This window comes from Lynx canadensis, chromosome A1 (genome assembly GCF_007474595.2).
Source record: "Lynx canadensis isolate LIC74 chromosome A1, mLynCan4.pri.v2, whole genome shotgun sequence".
Classification (NCBI taxonomy): domain Eukaryota; kingdom Metazoa; phylum Chordata; class Mammalia; order Carnivora; family Felidae; genus Lynx; species Lynx canadensis.
In genome coordinates, this window is record NC_044303.2 from 19,008,270 (window position 1) to 19,018,073 (window position 9,804).

Consider the following 9,804-nt stretch of genomic DNA (forward strand, 5'->3'; position numbering starts at 1 on the left):
AGCCCAGTGGTTTTGCATTCTCTGATTTGATTCTTGGTCAATTCTTGTTTCATGTGTGTATATACATATACACATATGTGTGTACACACACACACACACACACACACACACACACATTTTTTTTCTTCTTTTTCTTCCTCTTATTTCTTCCCTTCTCTAGTCTGGTTGTTCTGGTTTTTGGTTTGTTTAAGCAGACTTTTTTAATCTATTCTTTTTACACCTCTTCTGTATCTCCTTCTTTATTCCCCCCCCCCCCGGCCTAAGCTATATAGTTTCTCTGATTTTCTGCCTGCTCAATTTTTTTTCTTTTCCTTTTCCCTGCCTCTGTCATTTCTCTCTTTGTATGGGATAAGGCCTTTTTCATCACCTCCCCCATCTTATTTAAACTTTTCCAGATATACTTCAGTGAACAAATCAAAGCACACCTGGTGGAAGGTTCAAATCACCACTACGAGTAGGGAGATAAAGCAACCAGAGTCATAACAACAGAGAGCATGAAACACACTCCAAAAACACCTCCTAAAGAGCCAAGCCCTGAACAGCGTATGATCCCTTTTTAATATAGTAGTGATCACAGGTGCAGGACTCCTAACAAGCTATTAAAACACATAAGGGACAGAAAACTAGCCAATATGATGAAATGGAAGAATTCTCAAAAGAAATTCCAGGAATAAATGACAGCTAGAGAATTGCTCAAAACAGATATAAAAAAATATAACTGAGTGAGAATTTAGAATAATAGTCATAAGATTAATAGATGGGCTTGAAAAAAGCACAGATGATAGCAGAGAATCTATTACTGCAGAGATCAAGGACCTAAGAAATAGTCATGACAAATTAAGAAATGTTGTAAATGAGGTGCAAGATAAACTAGATGCAGTGACAGTAGGATGGAGGAGGCAGAGGGGAGATTAAGTGAAATAGAAGATAAACTTATGGAAAATGATGAAGCCAAGAAAGAGATAAGTAAATACTAGAACACGAGGGGAGAATTAAAGAACTAAGTGATTAATGAAATGTAATAATATCCGTATCACAGGAGTTCCAGAAGAAGAGAGACAGAAAGGGGCAGAAGGTCTACTTGAACAAATTATAGCTGAGAACTTCCCTAACCTGGAGAAGGAAATGGATATCCAAATCCAGGAGGCACAGAGAACTCCCTTCAGATTTAACAGGAATAGATCTTCTCCATGGGATACGATAGTGACACTGGCAAAATACAGATAAAGAAAGAAATCTGAAAGCAGGTAGGGACAAGTGGGCCTTAACTTACAAAGGTAGACACATAAGGGTAGTGGCAGACCTATCCACTGAAACTTAGCAGGCCAGAAGGCAGTGGCAGAAAATATTCAATGTGCTGAATAGGAAAAATATGCAACCAAGAATCCTTTATCCAGTAAGGCTATCATTCAGAATAGAAGGAGAGATAAAGGCTTTCCCAGACAAACAAAAACTGAAGGAGTTCATGACCACTAACCCAGCCCTACAAAGAGATGCTAAGGGGAACTCTGTAAGTGGAATGCTGCAAAGATTACAAAGGACCAGAAACATCACCACAAGCATGAAACCTACAGATAACACAATGATACTAAATCCATATATTTCAGTAATAACTCTGCATGTAAATGGACTAAATGCCCCAAGCAAAAGACCTAGGTTATCAGAATGGATAAAAAACCAGATCCATCTATATGCTGTCAACAAGAGACCCATTTTAGACCTGAGGACACCTTCAGATTTAGAGTGAGGGGGTGGAGAACCCTCTATTATGCTACTGGAAATCAAAATAAAGCTGGTGTAGCCATACTTATATCAGACAAACTAGATTTTAAACTAAAGGCTGGAACAAGAGATGAAGAAGGGAATTATATCATAATTATGGTATCAATCCATCAAGAAGAGCTAATAATTGTAAATTTTATGCTCCCAACTTGGCGGCACCCAAATACATAAGTCAATTAATCACAAATATAAGCAATCTTATTGATAAGAATAAATTAATTGCAGGGAACTTTAATACTCCACTTACAACAATGGACAGATCATCTAGGCAAAAATCAATTAAGAAACAATGGCCTTGAATGATACACTGGACCAGATGGACTTGACAGGTATTCAGGATTTTTAATCCAAAAGCAGCAGAATACACATTCTTCTCAAGTGCATATGGAACATTCTCCAAGATAGATCACATGCTGAGTCACAAAAAGAGCCCTCAATTAATATAAAAGAATCGAGAGCATACCATGCATATTTTTTGATCACAGCACTATGAAACTTGAAATCAACCACAAGAAAAAGTTTGGAATGCCTCCAAATGCATGGAGGTTAAAGAACATCCAACTAAAGAATGAATGGGTCAACCAGGCAATTAAATAAGAAATTAAAAAAATATATGGAAACAAATCAAAATGAAAACACGACAGTCTAAACCCTTTGGGATGCAGCAAAGGCAGTCCTAAGAGGAAAATACATTGCAATCCAGGCCTATCTCAAGAAACAAGAAAAATCCCAAATACAAAATCTAACAGCACACTTAAAGTAACTAGATGCAGAACAGCAAAGAAACCCCAAAGTCAGCAGAAGAGAAATAATAGAGTAGAGCAGAAATAAACAATATAGAATCTGAAAAAACAGTTGAACAGATGAGTCTAAGAGCTGACTTTTTGAAAAAATAAAATTGATAAACCCCTAGCCAGACTTCTCAAAAAGAGAGAGGACCCAAATAGATAAAATCATGAGTGAAAGGAGACAGATCACAACCAACACCACAAAAATACAAACAATTATCAGAGAATACTATGAAAAATTATATGCTAACAAACTGGACAACTTGGAGGGAATGGACAAATTCCTAGACACCCACACACTACCAAAACTCAAACAGAAAGAAATAGAAAATTTTAACAGACCCATACCAAGCCAAAAAATGGAATCCGTTATCAATAATCCCCCAACAAATAAGAGTCCTTGGCAAGATGGCTTCCAGAGAGATTCTACCAGATATTTAAAGCAAAGTTAATATCTATCTTTCTCAAGCTGTTCTATAAAATAAAAATGGAAGGAAAGCTTCCGGAATCATTCTATGAAGCCAGCATTACCTTGATTCCCACACCAGACAGAGACCCCACTAAGAAGCAGTATAACAGACCAATATTCCTGATGAATATGGATGCAAAAATTCTCAACAAGATACTAGCAAATCAAATTCAACAGTATATCAAAAGATTATTCACCACGATCAAGTGGGATTCATTCCTGGGCTGCAGGGCTGGTTCAATATTCGCAAATCAATCAATGTGATACATCACATGAATGGAAGAAAGGGTAAGAACCATATGATCCTGTCAATAGATACAGAGAAAGTATTTGACAAAATATAGCATCCTTTCTTAACAAAGACCCTCAAGAAAGTTTGGATAGAAGGAACATACCTCAACATCATAAAAGCCGTATACGAAAAGCCCACAGCTAATATCATCCTCAATAGGGAAAAACTGAGAGCTTTCTGTCTGAGATCAGGAATACAGCTGGGATGTCCACTCTCACCACTGTTGTTTAACATAGTGTTGGAAGTCCTAGCATCAGCAATCAGACAACAAATGAAATAAAAGGCATTCCAATTGGCAAAGAAGAAGTCAACTTTCACTTTTCACAGATGACATAATACTCTAGATGGAAAATCAAAAGACTCCACCAAAAAGCTACTAGAACTGATACATATGAATTCAGCAAAGTCACAGGATACAAAGTCAATGTACAGAAATCAGTTGCATTTCTATATACCAATAATAAAACAACAGAACGAGAAATCAAGAAATCAATCATATTTACAATTGCACCAAGAACCATAAAATACCTAGGAATAAACCTAACCAAAGATGTAAAGGATCTACATGCTGAAAACTGTAGAAAACTTATGAAGGAAATTGAAGAAGACACAAAGAAATGGAAACAAATTCCATGCTCATGGATTGGAAGAACAAATACTGTTAAAATGTCAATGCTACCCAAAGCAATCTACATATTCAATGCAATCCCAATCAAAATTGCATTGGCTTTCTTCTCAAAGCTAGAACAAACAATCCTAAAATTTATAGGGAACCACAAAAGACCCTGAATAGCCAAAGTTATGTTGAAAAAGAAAACCAAAGTGGGAGGCATCACAGTCCTGGACTTTAGCTTCTCTACAAGGCTCATCAGGACAGCATAGTACTGGCACAAGAACAGACACCGACCAATGGAATAGAATAGAGAACCCAGAATTGGACCCACAAATGTATGGCCAACTAATCTTTGACAAAGCAGGGAAGAGTATACAATGGAAAGAAGAGGTTTTTTTTTTAATGTTTATTCATTTTTGAGAAACAGAGAGAGACAGAGCATGAGCGGGGGAGGGGCAGAGAGAGAGGGAGACACAGAATCCGAAGCAGGCTCCAGGCTCTGAGCTGTCAGCACAGAGCCCGATGCAGGGCTTGAACTCACAGACTGTGAGATCATGACCTGAGCTAAAGGCAGATGCTCAACCAACAGAGCCACCCAGGCGCCCCAAAAAGAGTCTCTTTAGCAAATCTTGCTGGGAGAACTGGATAGCAACATGCAGAAGAATGAAACTAGACCGCTTTCTTACACCACACACAAAAATAACTCAAAATGGATGCAAGACCTAAATGTGAGACGAAGCCATCAAAAACTTAGAAGAGAAAACAGGCAACAACCTCTTTGACCTCAGCCACAATAATTTCTTGCTCAACACGTCTCTAAAGGCAAGGGAAATAAAAGCAAAAATAAACTATTGGGACCTCATCAAGATAAAAATCTTCTGCACTGCAAAGGAAACAATCAACAAAACTAAAAGGCAACCAACAGAATGGGAACAGATATTTGTAAATGACATATCAGGTAAAAGTTAGTATCCAAAATCTATAACAAACTTACCAAACTCAACACCCAAAAAGCAAACGACCCAGTGAAGAAATGGGCAGAAGATATGAATAGACACTTTTCCAAATAAGATCACCAGATGGCCAACAGACACATGAAAAGATGTTCAACACCAGTCATCATCAGGGAAATATAAATCAAAACCACACTGAGGTACCACCTCATACCAGTAAGAGTGGCTAAAATTAACAATTCAGGAAACAACAGATGTTGGCAAGGATGTGAAGAAAATGGGAACCCTCTTGCACTTTTGGTGGGAATGCAAACTGGTGCAGCCAGTCTGGAAAGCAGTGTGGAGGTTCTTCAAAAAATTAAAAATAGAACTACCTTATGACCCAGCAATAACTCTACAAGAACTTATCCAAAGGATACAGGAGTGCTGATTCATAGGCATACATGTACCCCCATGTTTATAGCAGTGCTTTCAACAATAGCCAATTTATGGAAAAAGCCCAAATGTCTATCAACTGATGAATGGATAAAGAAGATATGGTTTATATATACAATGAAATACTACTTAGCAATGAGAAAGAATGAAATCCTGTCACTTGTAGCAACATAGATGGAACTGGAGGGTGTTATGCTAAATGAAATAAGTCAGTCAGAGAAAGACAGATATCATATCTTTTCACTCATAAGTGGAACTTGAGAAACTTAACAGAAGACCACGGGGGAAAGAAAGGGGAAAAAATAGTTTCACACAGAGAGGGAGACAAACCATAGGAGACTTTTAAACACAGATAACAAACTGAAGGTTGATGGTGGCAGGGAGGGAATGGGTGATGGGCATTGAGGAGTGCACTTGTTGGGATGAGCACTGGGCATTGTATGTAAGTGATGAATCATGGGAATATACCCCCAAACCAAGAGCACACGGTATACACCGTTAGCTAACTTGACAATAAATTATATATATTAAAAAATTTTTTATTAAAAAAAAAGATATCCCATGTCTATGGATTGGAATGATTAACACTGTTAAAAAGTCTACACTACTCAAAGCAATCTATAGATTCAATTCAATCTATCAAAATTCTGACAGCATTTTTCACAGAAATAGAAAAAAAAATCCAAAAATTTGCACAGAACTAAAGACTCCAAACAGCCAAAACAATCTTGAGGGGAAAAGAACAAAGTTGAAGTCATTCCTGATTTCAAACAATTTTACAAAGCTAGGGTAATCAAAACAGTATGGTGTTGGCATAAAAAACACATAGATCAATGGAACAGAATAGAGAGCCCAAAGATAAACTCATTATATATAGTCAAATTTCAGGAAAGGAGCCACAAAAACTTGTGTTGAGAAAACTCTATAGCTACATGTAAATGAATGAAACTGGACCCCCTATCTTATGCTATACACATAACTCAACTCAAAATAGATTAAAGACTTGAATACCTGAAACCATAAAACTCCTAGAAGAAAACATAGGAAGTAAGCACCTTGACATTGGTCCTGGCAGTAAGTTTTTGAACGACACTAAAAACAAAGACAACAAAAGCAAAACCAAACAAGTGGAACTACATCAAACTAAAAAACTTCTGTGCAGCAAAGAAAACCATCAAGAAAATGAAAATGCAACCCATGCAATAGAAGAAAATACTTGTAAACCACATAACACATAAAAGGTTTATATCCAAAATATTCAAGGGACTCATTCAACTCAATAGGAAAAACCCAAATAACCTAATTAAAAAATAGGCAAGGGGTGCCTGGGTGGCTCAGTCGGTTAAGCATCTGACTTCGGCTCAGGTCATGATCTTGTAGTTCATGGGTTCGAGCCCCGCGTCAGGCTCTGTGCTGACAGCTCAGAGCCTGGAGCCTGCTTCAGATTCTGTGTCTCCCTCTCCCTCTGCCCCTCCCCCACTCACATTCTGTCTCTCTCTCAAAACTAAATATTAAAAAATTTTTTTAAATAGGTAAAAGACTGAAATAAACATTTATTCAAAGACCTACAAATGGACAACAGGTACATAAAAAGGTGTTCAACATAATTAATCATCATAAAGGAAATGCAAATCAAAACCACAATGAGATCACATCATACCTGTTTATCAAGAAGACTAGAGATAACAAATGCTGGTGAGGATACAGAGAAGAGGAAACCTTTGTACTGTTGGTGAAATGTAAACTGGTACAACCACTATGGAAAGCAGTATGGGGGTTCCTCAAAAAAATAAAAATAAAACTACAATATGATCCAGTAATCTCACTTCTGGGTATACCTCCAAAGGAAATGAAATTATTATCTCACACAATTATACGTACTTCCATGTTCATTGAAACATTATCAAAATAGCCAAGATATGAAAGCTTAACTCTTCACTGATACACAATGGACAAAGAAAATGTGGTATATACATAAATAAAAATGGAGCAATACTCAACCTTAAAGGAATTTTCACCATTTGTAATGACATGGATGAACCTGGAGTAACGAGGCAAAAAGAATTACAAAGCCATAGGATGCTCACACCCAAGTTTGAGTAAACAAGATCAGGTAAATAAGTATAGAGGAGGCAGGGCCAAGTCCCCCAGGATAGACAGGGAGGGGCAAAGGCCCCTGTGCAAAGGTATTAGGTATTCAGGGCAAAAATGTCTGGCAATTTAGTACTGTAGCAGAAAGCTGCTTTCACTGGAAGGAAGGACCAAATTAGGGAAACAGGTAAATAGGGCTATAGACAGCTGTGGGTGAAGCTGCCCAGAGAGAGCTAATTAGCAAAAGAAAGGTGCCTTGTTAACCCTGAGGCAGCATGTTCTCTGTCTTATCCCCAGGGTGGCTAAGATAAACAGACCTGGAGCCTCCTGTTTGCAGTTATCATCCAACTGCCTGGCGGGGCCAGGATTTTGGTTTATATTGACCCAAACCCCTAACACCGTCTCTCTTCAAAACCCCCTTTCCCTCCTGCCCATGAGTTAATGTTCACAGATTCATTGTCTCTTTGTGCACACCCATCACGTTTGCAAGTAAGATGAATTAGGGTGTGAGGACCCAATGTATAATTGGTGACTATAGTTGATAACACTATATTGTATAATTAAAATTTGCTAACAGTAGAAGTTAAATGATCTCACACATAAAGTAAATATGTGAGGTGATGGCTAGGAATAATCCTTTCACAATGTATAGCAGATCGTCATTTTGTACTTTTTAAATATCTTATATTTTTGTCAATTATACCTTCATAAAGGTGGAAAAAGGTTTTAAATGCATATGTAGTTTTATTAACTAGGAAATATATTCATGATATGTCATTAAGTAATAAAGTTATTTTTTTTTAAATGTGTGATTGGGGCACCTGGGTGACTCAGTTGAGAGTCCGAATTGGGCTCAGGTCATAATCTCACGGCTCGTGGGTTTGAGTCTTGTGTTGGGCTCTGTGCTGACAGCTCAGAGCCTGGAGCCTGTATCTCCTCTCTCTCTACTCCTCTACCCCCCCCTCAAAAATAAATAAAATGTTAAAAATATTTTAAAAGAATGTGTGATTTAGTACCTAGAAACAAAAAATGTATATACCTAAAAAACTAGAAGGGTATGTATCAGATTAAGAATGACTATTTGTGGATGGACTTATTGCTTATATTTTCTGATTTTGCTATAATGAACTTGGGTTCTTTTGGTTGTTTTATTTTTAAGAGCACCATTGCACTTATCTAAAACAGGCAAAAAGTAGCTTGCTGATAGGTACGGTATTGCCTGGTTCTCCTTTCAGAGAGACCTTAGAAGATAATGTTGCCTGGCAATTTTAAAATACAAAGTTGTAGCGCTTTATAGCACATTCATTCGACAGTTTTCTGAGTGCTTCATGGCTCCAGATATGCCAGAGCAAAGAAGAAACAACCCCTGTGATCCCAGTTCAGGATGCAGGTGGCACCCACATTAGGAGATAGTTGTGTTGTGTTAGTTTTTAAAGACTTTACTTTTAAAACATTTTTATCTTAACAGCAAAATTAAGAGGATGGTACAGAGATTTCCAATATGCCCCATCCCCACATGTGCATTGCCTACTCTATTAGCAACATCGTCCACCAGAATAGTACATTTGTTATCCACCGACATATTATAATCAATGTCCATAATTTCTGGTTCACTTTTGAGGCTGTACATCCTATAGGTATGGACAAATGTATAATGACATGGATCCGTCATTATAATATCATACAGAGTATTTTCACTGTCCTCAAAATCCTGTGTGCTTCTCCTATTTATCCTTACACCCCTTTTTGAATATTAGCATAAAACTTAATTACGGTGCTTCAGAGTTTTCGAAGCACTTTCACCAACATTTTTTCCACTTTTACTGTTAATTTTTTATTATACAACTCTCAGTAAGATAGAAACCTCCAATAGTATTACCACCAGTTTACAGATGAAGAAACAAGTTTGAAGAGGTTTAGGGACTTTCCAAGCATCGAAACCAGCTCTTATTATAAATCCAAGACCATCCCTTAAGTCGAAATCATCAGTGTTTCTCACAGGGAGTACTGCAAATACCTCCTTTCCCTATATAGTAAACTTTTGTAATATTAAAAAAACACAAAGAAAACCACCCCCAAATCTATTGTATTTGGAGTTGGGTGGGAAGAAGAAAATGCTTGCCTTGCTCAATCCGAATTTTCAATCCCATTGCAGAGTAAGTGTAGCTAATATGTAGACATGTAACACATCCACTGCCTATTCTCATATCATCAAAAAAAGGAATACCAAGTTATTTTCTGGAAATACATTTTGGAGAAAATGGATAATTTGGTGATTAAGGAAACAGATGGAGACTAACCATGATACGGAGACTTACGTACCACCCAGGGTCCTATAATGAGGAATCTGAACTGAGACCAGGTCATCTGTAGGCTTCTTG